Genomic DNA, 14,336 nt, shown 5'->3' with positions numbered 1-14,336 from the left:
CGCCAGCGAGGGTAGTGTCGTTCGACGCAGAGAAAGTAACGTTCCGCGCGCCAGGCTCTGTGACGCCTGTGCCATATCTAGTTTGTCCATTTCCCGAATAAATGGCCCGCTTAACGCGAATTGGGTGGAACGAGGGGGTGACGTCGATGTCAGAGTCGGTGGTCAGCATAGCGTGATAGTGCATATCATACCAGATCCAAGGTGCAACTATTATTACAGTGATTATAAACAGAATGATTAGCATAACACGCACGCCGAAGAGGCGGGGAAGTCGGAACGGGTGCCAGGGTTGATGGCGCTCCATGGTCTCGTCTGCTTCTGCTGCCTTGAGGTAGTGTGGTTTGTGGTGGTCAGCGTCGTTCGTCTATGACCGATGGATGCGTTCGTCTATGACCTAAGGTGGATGGTTGCCAGCACGCGTCACCATGCAACTAACAGTGTTCTTAACAGTGTTTTTTAGGGGATGGGAGGGGTTGTGTGTGACCCTCCTTGCTGGATGTTACCGGGCGTGGTGATTTCGGGCTGTGATTGGAGGCTGATGGTCTTGCAGTGACTGGCGTGCACCCACGTTGTTCTTTCCTGGACTTTAATCGCCGTGTGGGTGGTGAGGAGGACCTGGTATGGGCCCAGCCAGTGCTGGTGTTTCCAGGACTTCCGGCGGTGATTCTTTATCAGCACAAAGTTGCCTGGTGGAATGTTGTGCAGGGGCCCGGTGGCGCCTTGGGGTAAGGCAGAGCCTACCTGGTGTCTGATTTCAGAAAGACATTTGGTTAAGGAAATGCAATATCTTACCAGCATGTCATCGCAGAGGTTGGTGTCCATCGGCGGGCCTGGAGGTCCCAGTCCCACATTGGGAGGGGCTGCAAAAAGGACCTCGAAAGGGGAAAGGTTATTTCGGGGGCACACTCGCATTCTCATATAAATCAGCATGATGCAGTGCATCTACCCAGTTGAGGTTTGGTTCGCTGCAGCATTTAGCCAGTTTGTTTTTGAGCGACCCGTTTTCGCATTCTACAGCACCCCCGGATTGCGGGTGGTAGCTGCAGTGTGTTTTTAAATCAAATGATATCTGTCAGTAAGGCTTTCTCCATTGTTGACGCCGTGGCATGTTTGGTGGGGAAAGCTTCCACCCATTTGGAAAACATGTCAACCATGACCAGGCAGTATTTTTTCTGCACGGTGTTAGTTCGATGAAGTCCATCAATACATGTTGGAACGGGCGCTTTGCGGTTGGGTGTGCGGCGGGTGTGTGAGGCCCTTTGGCCTGCCAGTGTTGTGTTGGGTGCAAATTCACACTTGTTGCAATATGTGGCTGCAAATGTGTAAAAACCTTTTGTGAACCAATGTGTACTGACGTGCACATCCCTCCTTTTGACACATGGTCCAAACCCTGTGACAACTTAGCGAAACAGGGGAACAGGTGCCTGGGCAGGCAGGGTTTGGGGGGGGGTGAGTAGAGGGAGGAGGAATGAGGGAGGGGGCTGCGTGCCGCGGCCTTGGCGGCATGCACGTTGCCAAGGGAGATGGGGTTTGTGTTGGAGGTGTGTGCGGCGCATTTACAAACAGCGATGGAGAGGCCTGCCAAAAGGATCGGTGGTGCAGGATGGGCTTGCCGTCGGACTTCAAAAACTGTCTGTGTTTCCAAAGGGCGCCAAAGTCATGCACGACGCCAAAAGCGTAACGAGAGTCGGTGTAGATCGTCGCTGAACGGCCTTCAGCCAATTTGCACGCCTCGGTCAGGGCGACGGGCTCTGCTGCTTGTGCTGAGAAATGAGAAGGGAGGGGGGAGGAGAGGACAACAGAATGGTCATCTGCGACTGCGAACCCAGCATGAGTGCGGCCAGTGTCGGAAGGCGGATCCATCTACATAGAAAACAAAATCAGCGTTAGTCAGTGGAACATCAGTGAGATCTGGGTGGGGTGTACAGATGAGATCGAGTTCGGCGGAGCAGGGGTGTGGCGCGCCGTCGTCAGGGAGAGGTAGTAATGTGGCAGGGTTGAGGGTGGTACAGCGGCGCACCGTGATGTGTGGAAGCCCTAAGAGAACTGTGTGGTAGTGGAGCCAACGTGCCCCTGAAAGATGGGAGGATTTTTGTTCCTGTAAGATGTTGGAGACAGAATGGGGAACAAAAAGGGTGAGTGGTACAAAACCCACAAAGTTGCGTGTGGCCAGCACGGCCTTTTCGCAGGCCGCGACAGCGCGCAGGCAAGGAGGAAGGCCACGAGCCACCGGATCTAATAAGCATGAGAAGAAGCCCACAGGCCTGAGGGCGTCGCCATGTTTTTGTAATAGGACAGAGGTCATGCTGCCCTGACGTTCATCCACGAACTGGACAAAGGGCCGAAGGGGATCCGGAAGGTTGGAGACGTCTGGAGGGCCACCTTACGGACCCCGAAGGCGGTGCAGGCGTCCATGTTAGTGGAGGAGGGGCCGTAAGGCTGTGGGACAGGTGATTTCCCTAAGGGGGCGATCGAGGGCTGAAAAATTGGGGATGAAATGGCGGCAGTAAGAACACATGCCAAGAAAAGAGAGCATTTGCTTTTTGTTATATGGTCTGGGGACGTCAATGATGGCCTGGATTCTGGCGGGGGACAAAGTTTCCCCCTGAGGGGTGATGACATGACCAAGGAAGACCACCTTCTGGGAGACAAACTGAAGTTTATTTAGAGAAATCTTATGACCCTCAGATGAGAGGTGCCGCAGGAGTGTCAGGGAGTCATGTTCGCACTGGGCCTTCGTGGGAGCGGCGACGAGAAGGTCGTCCACATACTGCAGGAGGGCTGTTCCCTCAGAAAGGACGAGGGGGTGAGGCTGCGGCGAGAGCCTCGCAGAAGAGGGTGGGGCTGCAGGTTAACCCCTGGCAGAGGCGCGTCCAGGTGTAGCGTTTTCCAGCTAAGTGGAAGGCGAACCAAAACTGGGAATCTGGGTGGACTGGGACAGAGAAAAAAGCATTGGAGAGGTCAATGACAGAAAACAAAGTGGATCCCGAAGGGATTTGACTCATGATAGTGTATGGGTTAGGAACATTCGGGGCGGGGGGGTCGATGGCAGCATTAATCGCCTGTAGGTCTTGGACAAAGCGCCACTCGGTGGGCTGCCCTTAAGGTCGGGTTTTCTTGACTGGGAATACAGGTGTTTGGACAGGGGAGTCGTCACATGGGATGATACAACCCGCGTCAAGGAGGGACTCAAAGACGGGGGTGATGCCATTGACAGCTTCCTGTCGCAATGGATATTGTTTTTGTGACGGGCGGAAAGAGTATTTGGGTTTGATGTGCACCGGGGGACAGTTTTTTATGAGGCCTTGTGTATTTGCCGGCCGCACACAGGGTGGGTGGGACCTGGGCCAGCAACGGGGAGATGTCGGACGCTGTTGATGGTTTGGAATGGTAGTTCAAACGCGTTTGCCGTAGGAGAAAAAAAGACACTGCGGGTGTGTGATGTTTGGCCTCCAGTCAGAGGCGTGAACGCAACGGCGCGTAAAGGAGCCCAGGTGTTGCCATGTTTCATGTGGAGATTTGGAAATAAAGACGTGGGGCCGAATCGGGGACGGTAAACAGGGGTCGAGGCGTATGGAAACTACGCAACGCTCTGAATTGAAAAAGATATCAGATGTGATGAGGCGGTCAGTTTGTTCAAGATAAAACTCGTCCTCGTATGTTTTGTCTGGTCCGCGGTTTATGTGCGAGGTGCAGTGGAGATCTTCGGCGGACATGTGATCGGAATCACAAATGGTGCCGTGACAGTCCGCTGCCAGCGGTGGCACCCATCCACCACTGGTAGGTGTATGGTGGAGGGACTGCGTCGAGGCAGACATGGGTGTGATCTGTCGCCGTCGCCACAACCCTCAGCCCTTTGGTTGTGGAGGTGATGGAGATGCCGAGCGAACACATCAGGTCCCTACCTGCTAGGTTAATAGGGCACAAAGCAGATATCAAAAGAGTGCTTTGTGGTCCGTTCACCTTCGTCCGTGTGCCAAGTGCAACGGTAGAGAAATTTTCTAAAACCATTTGACCGCTCGCGCTGGTAGACCATGAGGAGCGGCCGCTTAATTTTAAACATATCTCCCTGCTTTGAATAACAGAATGGGTGGCGCCCGAGTCCACCAGAAAGGTGAAAGGTTTATCATTTATTATGCACATTTTGGTAGGCATTTTCTGATAAGCTGAGGAGTCAAATGGCATATGTGCTCACCAGGTCGGAGGGGGAGTTTTCTAATAATGCAATTTTCTGACGTAGCAAAGCAGGCAGTGTATCAGTGTCAAGCACGTCTTCATTGCATGGAGCGAGTGTAGGTGCGATGTGTGTGTGTGTCTATACGTTACCCCCCGTGGACACGTCATCCGTCGTGACAGCAGGAGATCAGTCAGATCCGAACGGGGCCGACTGGGCATGCTGGTTGGGGTTGGGATAGCGCCTTTGGCGTCGACGTGATTCAGGGCATTCCCTGGACCAATGTCCGTTTTTTCCGCAATTAAAGCAGCGGTCGCAAATGTCGTCACCCTGGTTCGGTGTTCTCTGAGCCGGGGGTGGGCCCTCACGTCCTCGGTAGCTTTGGTCGCGTCCCCATCCGAATCTCCATTCGCGCTCTCGTCCTTGTCCCTGGAATGGTGGGGTGCTCAGCGATGCCAAGGCGAGGTGGGCATGGAGGGAGGCCAACTCGTGTTTGTCTTTGGCCTTTTTCTCTCCCTCCTTTTAGTTGTGGACGCAGAGGCCGTGGACGTGAAGCTTTCTGGAGGGGCCGTGGGGGGTGGTGTCGATGCGGCACGGGGCTGCACATAAGGTGGTGGATATGGGGGCACCCAGTCGTCCCTTTGTCTCTGACGATCACCCTGGGTCAGACTCGGATAGAGAGGGGGGACAGGCGTATCAGTGGCAAGCACAGCTTTTTCAGACGTTTCACCTTTCAAACTCTTATTTTTCCCTGTTTCCTGACTCCTGGCTTGTGCTTCTGCCTCTTTTGTCCAGACCGCTAGACATTGTTTATGGACATCCATTATGTCTAAATCTTTCACTGACACTTTCTTTTTCTTTCTCAATCTCGCCTCTTCCTCCGCAATTCTCTCACCCACTTTCCCTAACTGGGTCATACTTAAACTTCCCCTCGCGGGAAACCCGCCGTACGCGACCCAGTCTTCCGGACATGACATGCATTTGTCCCCAAGTTTACTTCTCATTCGCATATTGATCGGAGAACCCCAATCTGGTTTCTCCTTACTCGGCGTGGACCCCATGTTGTGTGTTTTAAAAAAAAATAATATTTTTTTTTTTTAGGAAACCCACGTGATATTTATTATTTATATACTAAATATATATTTATTTATTCCGGAAATGGATGAAACAAAATATGTTTTTGAAATAGGACTGCTATTTGAGGACTTCAACCTCAAATAATTCCTTTTTCCAAAACGCGTATTCCGGAAACGGACTAGACAAAATATGTTTTTGAAATAGGACTGCTATTTGAGGACTTCAACCTCAAATAATTCCTTTTTCCAAAACGCGTACATTTCCGGAGGACTCTAACCTCAGGTTTTTACGTTTAATTATAGAAGGACTCTAACCTCCTATTTTCTAGAGGACTTTAACCTCTATTTTTATGGGCCTCCAGCCCGGCATGCATGCACCGTAAGTTTGTAGAGGACTTTAACCTCTGCACCGTAAGTCTGTAGAGGACTTTAACGTCTGCAGATTATCCCAAGGTCCTCTATTTCATAAATAGACACAATTTCAGAATTTTGTTCAAAATCACAATCGATCCATAAATATTTTACCGTGTACTGGAGGAGTTTTTGGACTTGTAGATCCCGCGGAGACGGCCGGGTCCAACAACAGACAGTCATCCCGTCCTTCAAGCAGTTGGGTAAGAGGCTGGTCTCTAGGTCTAATCTGTGATGTCCTGGATGTCCAGTCACTGTCTGCCGCTGGTCCAACGATCATCTGGGGATCCCACTTCCGACACCAAGTTTGTTGTGGCAATTTCTGTAATAAAGGATTGTGAACAAATTTGTTGTTGTGTGTATATTTATTTTAGAGGAACAGAGTTAGTCTTTGCAAAGAGAAGAGAGGAAGAGAGCGAATGACAGGACGCAGCCTGTAGTCGAGCTCACCCGTCCCGCTGGATACAGGAAGTACACGTGTATATATGTTGTGCGATGTGTGAGACATTTGGGGTGGGGTGATGCACTGCCTTGTCTGTAGATGACCTTGAAGTCCTTGTAAGGATTTGCCTTGACTATGTGTCTCTGTGTGTTCTGCTAGCGGGTCACAGGTGTTCCTTGTTATGGGAATAGTGCGTCTAGGGTGCATGCTGTTCAGATAGTGCTTGGCAAACATGTTATTGTAGAAGCGGAAAAGAAGGATTTTGCTTGTACATATGAATGTGCAGGAAGTTTTGAACATGAGCAGAAATCTTGCTGAAACTTATCTGAGCTAATAAATTCCAGATGTTTATCAATTAATTAAAATCAATTAATTTACCATTGACATGAATGGGTGCCACATGCACATTTAAAGAGACTACTTCCCCAAAACATAAGAGGACAGAAGAGCAAATCATGCCTATATGTGTGTTGACTCAGCAGGGATAATGTCAAACGACAAACATTGATCTAAGTATTTGAAAGCAGTCCAGAATGCCTGAGCGCCTTACTGCATTATATTCCATTATACTGTAACGTTACGATAGATAGAAGAAGACACGCGGTGGTTATAACTCATTGGGGTTTATTGTTCCTTCCAAGTCATTGGCCATAACATGCCGGCAGAACTGTGCACGACACCCCCAACACTTCTCCCTCCCACCTCTCTCTCTCTCTCTCTCACCCTTTCTCACAAGATTTGGATCCGCCCGCTGTACAACACATTCTAACAACCATAACAAGTCCCCAACCAATGCAGGTGCACCCCCCTGTGATTTCTCTGACGTTTTAGGTTTTCTCCTAATATAGCCGTTCCAGGTCAGCTCACATAAAGCCCGTTATTACATGTAAAATTATGTTTTACCGTAAATACATTAACACATTTTTCAGACTTCAGAGTATATATATATTTTTTTAATTTATCCTACAATTCTCTTTCCCTAATTCTTACACATCATCATTACATCAAGTGCAACATTTTCCTTCTCACATTAAACCATTTGAATAACATGGGCACATCATTACCGTCCAGTAATTATCTTTCAATATTACTTGTAGAAATTAAGTAATCTATTAATAATTTGTTATCTCATTTGTCACATCATTGTAAATACTTATCATTTCATTATTGTTAAAGATTATTATTATTTTAAGACATCTTTCTCTATTGATTCATTTTATTCGGGTTCACCCTGACCCGGCTGGACAGAGATGAGAACTCGGGGAAATGTAAGGGCGGAGGAATCTGTATTTTTATCAATGACCTCTGGTGCCGTCAGTTCACCATTAAAGAGAATGTCTGCGATTCCAATGTTGAGCTGCTCTGTCTGTCTTTAAGACCTTTCTATCTTCCGCAAGAATTCGGATCAGTACTGTTGTGCGTGGTGTATGTTCCACCGAGTGGCAAGGCTGCGCTTGCTGCCGCCACCATCGCGGGCTCTGTCCACAAATGCAACAGAAACATCCAGACGCTCCTGCAATTGTGCTGGGCGACCTCAATCACTGCAGTCCGGACAGTGTACTGCTTGGCTTTTGCCAAGTAGTCAAAAATGGGACAAGAAAAAATAAAATACTCGATAAATGCTATGTGAATGTTAACAATGCCTTTGCATCCAGAATAAGACCGCCTATCGCCAACTCTGACCACAATGTGGTGTATTTAATGCCAACATATAAATCGAAATTTAAAAGCAGTAAACCGGTGGTGAGGGAAATAAGGGACTGGTCCTTTGAAGCCAAAGAGAAGCTTAAAGCTTGCTTTGATTTGACCGACTAGTCACTGTTCCACAACCCATGCTCCCTAGATGAAACTGCCATGGTTACTAATGACTACATTAACTTCTGTGTTCAATCTGTCATCCCCTCTAAGAGAATTAAGATTTATCCAAACATTAAAAAGTTTGCGTCCAAAGACATCAAGAATATAATCATTTCAAAGAAAAGGGCGTTTAAAAACAAGGATGCTTTAAATTGCAAACAGTTGGAGAGGGAGTTGAGAAGCAAGCTTAGAGAAGCCAGGGTAGCACATAGACACAAATTGAGACTTTCAGAGAGAAAAACCCTAAAAGACTCTGCGATAACATGAAAAAGATGACAGGTATGTCCTCGTCCAACAAAACTATTGTGTCAGGTAATGAATTTATCCTTGCTAATGACTTAAATTCTTTCTTTTGCCGTTTTGAATCAGATGGTCACTTTGGGAGATGCACTGATTTGGTTAGGCCTATCACACCCACTGACGCTGAACTGGTCACCATACCAGTGGAAGAAGTCGGGAGCACATTCCTTTGCAACAACCCCAGGAAAGCCCTTGGACCTGACCACAGTAGCGCCCTTATTTTAAAATCGTTTGCATGGGAATTAGCCCCTGTGTGGCAACCAATTTTTCAGCTGTCAGTTAATACACATTACATCCCTCAAGCTTGGTGAACTTCACCCATTAAGCCCCTCCCTAAAAAACAATGCCCGAAGGAACACAACGATTATAGACCAATAGCCCTCACATCAGTCATTATGAAATCTCTGGAAAAAATCTTAGTCCAGCGTCTTAACAGAGCCCTACTGAATCACCAAGATCCCTTTCAATTTGCGTATAAGCAAGGGCGCAGCACAGAGGATGCAGTGGCTACCCTGGTGCATCTAGTCTCCAAACATCTGGACACCCCAAAACATTTGTTAGGACTCTCTTTCTTGATTTTTCAGCGACGTTCTCTACAATTCAGCAAGACATACAGATAGAAAAAATAATTCAGCTTCAGATCAACCCCCATCTTATACTTTGGTACTTCTTCTTCCTTACAAATAGGATCCAGCTGGTCAAGGTAAACAATACACTGTCATCTCCCAGGATAACAAATCTAGGGGTGCCTCAGTGGTGCATTAGCTCACCTGTGTTGTTCACATTCTACACGTCAGACTGCACCTCTTCGGTACCAAACCAGTCTTTGTTAAAATACTCAGATGACCCCACCTTATTGACTATGTTGAAAAGTACTGATGATCCCACTCTGTATCAGAGAAATTTTGATTGGTTTGTGGAATGGTGTGATAAGAACGCCCTTATTATTAACTCAGTAAAGACAGAGGAAATCAATTTTGGTAAGCCCCCAACCTGCCCACCCCCCAAAGTGATGATCCACAATCTTGAAATTAATCAAGTCTCTGCATATAAATACTTTGGTGTCATGATAGATGAGAACCTGTCATGGACCCCTCACATGGATTTTCTTGGTAAAAGGATACAGCAGCATAATTATTTTCTCCGTAGATTAAAACCGTTTGGGGCCAGCAGCCAAATTATGTATTTATTTTTTACTTCTGTAATTCAGAGCATCATGCTCTACTGTAGCACTGCCTGGTGGAGCAGTGAAAAATAAAAGTAAACTTCAAAATCCGTTAAAACTTTGCTCCAAAATCATTGGACTTCCTGTAGCTCAAGCCTTTCAAGTGTCCCATAGCAATAGCTTGGTTAGGATGGCCATAAAGATTTCCTCTGACTCCACACATGTTTTGCACAATGAATATCAGCCCCTGCCTTCAAATAGGCGCTTCAGAGTCCATTCCTTCAATCGAAATAGGCTTAAAACTCCTTTGTACATCAGTCCATTCTACTACTAAACAAACAAAAATGATTCCGGAGCCTTATATGATTTCATGGGTATTAGTCTTCTTATGTCTTTGTAAATTGTCTTACCTGTCATTTGTGCAGTTTTTTTGTGTATCTGTGTGCTGTGCCATGTCATGTGTTTGTACTTGTGTTTATCCTGTCAACACCTGTGCTTGTCTAATCTGTCATCTGTGTTGCTTGTGTATCGTTCCTGTCACTCCAGTGATTGTTTACCTGTACGTCCTAAATGTTTTGAGGGGCCTTTTCCCAGGGACGTAAAATGAATTTCAGTGCCCTACTGACCAATAAAGTTGTATAGTATCGTATTCATCCTCTTCTTCTACCTCCCCAAGTATAGGCAAGTCCATCAGCATATCCGATAGTTCCTACTCCAGAACCCTGGCCATTTCCTCCCGCAGTTCTTTACATAGGCCTGCAAGGCCTTCGCTACTACCCTCCTCCACCTCCTTTACTCGGAGTGGAGATTCCACCGGGAATATGTCCTCTCATCCTTCCATCCATCCCGATTGCCGTTCTCCTCCGCTGGTCCCAGCGGATGCTTTCCTCTTATTCTCCCTTTCTTCCCTTGTCTGAGCCCTGGTCTTCAGCCTTATCTTGCCGATCTCTTTCTTCTTGGGCTTATCAGCACTTGTGCTGGGTGCTGATGCTGGTGTGCCATCTTTCATAGGAACTAGCTCCTTATCCTTACTGCAGTCCTGTCTTGGGTCTCTCCAGAGACGATACGTCCATGTTTTGATGTTTTGCTCCTGTGAGGGAAAAATGATTACGATAAATTATTTTGAATGAGGACAAAGGCCTTTACCTCCAAAAGGGGGTTTGAAAACATTTGTTTCTGTCCCCCCAGGAACCCCCCAGAGTTCATGTAAAGAGAAATGTTTTGCTCCTACAATGTCAATTCTAATATGAAAGAATTAGACAACACGTAGCCTGTTTACCTTCTATAGAGATGGGAGACACCTAGAAGTGCATTGTCAGAGAGACAGTGGAGAGACAGTGGAGCTACAGATGGAGCGGGGGGACACAAGACGCTTGTGGCAGGGGCTGCGGACTATTACGAATTACAAGAGCAGCTCCTCCCCAGCCACGAGTGTGGACGCCTCCCTAGCCAACCAACTGAACTCCTTTTATGCGCGGTTCGAGTCTGGCAGCAACACTGCTAGCTCGCCGGCTAATTGGAGTTACACTGCTGGGGATGAGCGCGCACTCTCAGTGTCCGTGCATGAGGTCAGGAGGGCTTTGATGCGTGTGAACACCAGGAAAGCTGCGGGCCCAGATGGCCTATCTGGGCGAGTACTGAAGTCCTGTGCTAACCAGCTAGCTCCGGTGTTCACCACAATATTCAACATCTCCCTGGCTGAATCAGTGGTCCTGTCCTGCTTCAAGAGGTCCACCGTCGTTCCTGTCCCGAAGATCGCCTCTCCAACCTGCCTGAATGACTACCGTCCGGTGGCCTTCACCTCGGTGGTCATGAAGTGTTTCGAGAGGCTGATTAAGGATTACATCTGCGCCTCCCTCCCCCGCACCTTTGACCCGTTGCAGTTCGCGTACCGGCAAAACAGATCCACGGATGACGCGGTCTCCCAGGTACTGCACACCACACCCGCGCATCTGGATGGCCAGAAGGGGGCCTATGTGAGAATGCTGTTCATTGATTATAGTTCAGCTTTCAACACCATAGTCTCCACCACACTGGCTGTCAAGCTGATGGAGCTCGGATCCGCTGTGCGCCTGGATCCTGGACTTACTCACAGCCCGCCCCCAGGTGGTCAGGGTGGGGAAGTACCTGTCAAGCTCCCTCACCCTGAATACAGGATCCCCCCAGGGCTGCGTCCTCAGCCCCCTACTGTACTCCCTGTACACACATGACTGTGTGGCCAGGTCCAGCTCCAACACCATCATCAAGTTTGCTGAGGACACCGTGGTCGTGGGCCTGATCACCGACTGCGATGAGAAGGCCTACCGCGAGGAGGTGGCTGACCTGTCACTCTGGTGCCAGGACAACAGCCTCCACCTGAACGTCAGCAAAACTAAGGAGCTGATTGTGGACTTTAGGCGTGGATCACAATCGAGGACGCACGCGCCCTTGTTGATTAATGGGACTTCTGTCGACAGGGTGAGCAGCTTCAGATATCTGGGAGTCCACATCACAGAGGACTTATCATGGACTGTACACACAGACACTCTGGTGAGAAAGGCGAGGCAGCGTCTTTACCACCTCAGGCAGCTGAGGAAATTCCGGGTCTCGTGAGGATCCTCAAGTCCTTCTACTCTAGAGCAGTGGAGAGCATCCTGACAGGCAATATCACTGCCTGGTTTGGGAGCTGTACGGCCCAGGACAGGCGGGCCCTGCAGAGGGTGGTGCGTTCAGCTGAACGTACCACTGGAACTACCCTCCCCCCCTTGCAGGAGTTATACACCAGGAGGTGTAGTAGCAGAGCGCGCAGGATCATGAAGGATCCTCATCACCCCAACAACGGACTGTTCCAGCTGCTGCGGTCAGGCAAGCGCCTCCGCAGTCACACAGCGAGAACAGAGAGACTGAGACAGAGTTTTTTCCCGCAAGCCATTAGAACTGTCAATGCTGACCTCATGCGGCACGGTGGCGCAGTGCATTGCACTGCTGCCTCACAGCAAGAAGGTCCTGGGTTCGATTCCCCCCTGGGGCGCTGTTGGTACCGTGCTCCGGCGGGTAATCTCCCAAGTAGGAGCCTTTCTGTGTGGAGTTTGCATGTTCTCCCCGTGCTCACATGGGGTTTCCTCCACCTCACGTCAGTAAGGACCCCCACAAAAAACATGCACCCATCATTGTCTGACCAGCAATGGACATTTATCACCTGGTCCCCGGGCGCGTCCACGTATGCTGCCCACTGCTCCTGGCTGTGCCCCCGGAGGAAGGACAACCAAGGATGGGTCAAAAGCAGAGAATCCATTTCACCGGCCACCATGAAAAAAGCATGTGTGTATGTGTGTGTGTGTGTGTGTGCAAGCATGTGTAATAGTGTGGTGTGTTGCGTGATGAATAAAGACTGTTTCTTCTTTCTTTCACCAGGGGTCCTAACTGAGCCATACACATAGGCTCCTCTACCTACTGTACTATATGTAGCATACTGTGTCACTGTTCAGGGTTGTTCGTGATGCCGTATTGCTGCGCCGTACTGTTGTATACTGTGCTGTATTATCCCAAACACTACCTCACTTTATTCACATGCCACTTTTAATGCACATATCTGTATATACATAAGCATATTCCCTCTATCTATTCCATTTTATTTCATTTTATTTTTATTGTATTTTATTCTATATATTTTTATTTTATTCTATTCAACTTACTGTATTACGTTTTAGGAGTCAGTTAGTCGGTCTATTAGAAAGAATTTTTTTATTTTTTATTTTTTCCTAGGACATATTGTGTGTTATCACCGGGTACGTTGCATTACATTTCACTGCATATATGTATGGAAGTATGTTTATGTATGTGACAAATAAAAATCTTGAATCTTGAATCTTGAATCTTGAATCATGCAACCCCCATTCTGCCTGGTCAAGTTTGCAAGTACCCGTTATTTCTCTTGTCTAGGAAGGGGGGGGGGGCACCCAGGAAGACAGTTGGGGGGGTGGGCGCAGACCTGTTGGAGACCTCTGACCCAAACCACACCCTGTTCTCCTGTATAAAGCCTCCTGTCTTTCTCTGTGATGGTAGATTGATCCCAGTGCTGCTTTGGAGCAGTACTGAATCTTTCTCTTTATTCTGCAGAATAAATAATCTTGGATATTCTCAGTTTTGTCTTCTTGTAGCGGGCAGATTAACCTCACCGATCATTGCGGAAGAATTTCCTTCACAGTTTGGTGTTGTCGGCAGGATCTCTGCTTGCCTCTGTTGGACCTCTTCATGCCCAGGTTGTGTGCACAACGGCAGGCAGGAACCGACCGTAGAGACATCCGAGAAGGAGTCGTCTGGCATGACTGGCAGATCCAGCAGAGAGCAACACGAGATCTTGGAACAAATTAAGGTGAGGACTAACTGAGATATTGTCGATCAGAGAATATCGAAGTAGAAGCTATTGTTTGTATTGTTGTTTGTAAAATAGCTCTGAGTAATTAATTAATTTATTTTTTACTCAGAAACCATACCCCTCACATAGAAGTATGGCCTCTTACGTGCGGCATAATCAGGAAGGGTAGTGGATATATCGGTCTAAAAAATCGTGGATGTGGCCAATATTGTATCGATCGAGATGATCATGGGTTTTTTGTTTGTTTATCTTTTTTTTTTTAATATATATATATATGTTTTATTCAATAATAACTCAACATTATTGAATACATAATATTATAGAGTATTGTTGATTCCTCCTAGCAGGAGCGTTGAGGAACTTCTGGTGTTGTAGAAATACAATAAATGTAATCAATAACTAGAGTGAAATTAATTATAAAGAAAGAGGGAATAAAAATCAAATCAAAGACAATAATAATAATTGTTATTATCATAATTGTAATTATTGTTTTGTTTATTGTTTTTTACTATTTTGCTTAGATTTCATTTTGGAGGTATTGATAATCCAGCTAT

Source organism: Zeus faber, assembly GCF_960531495.2.
Source record: "Zeus faber genome assembly, chromosome: 21".
NCBI classification, from domain to species: domain Eukaryota; kingdom Metazoa; phylum Chordata; class Actinopteri; order Zeiformes; family Zeidae; genus Zeus; species Zeus faber.
The sequence above is the reverse complement of the archived record's forward strand: the minus strand, read 5'-3'. Positions refer to the sequence as shown.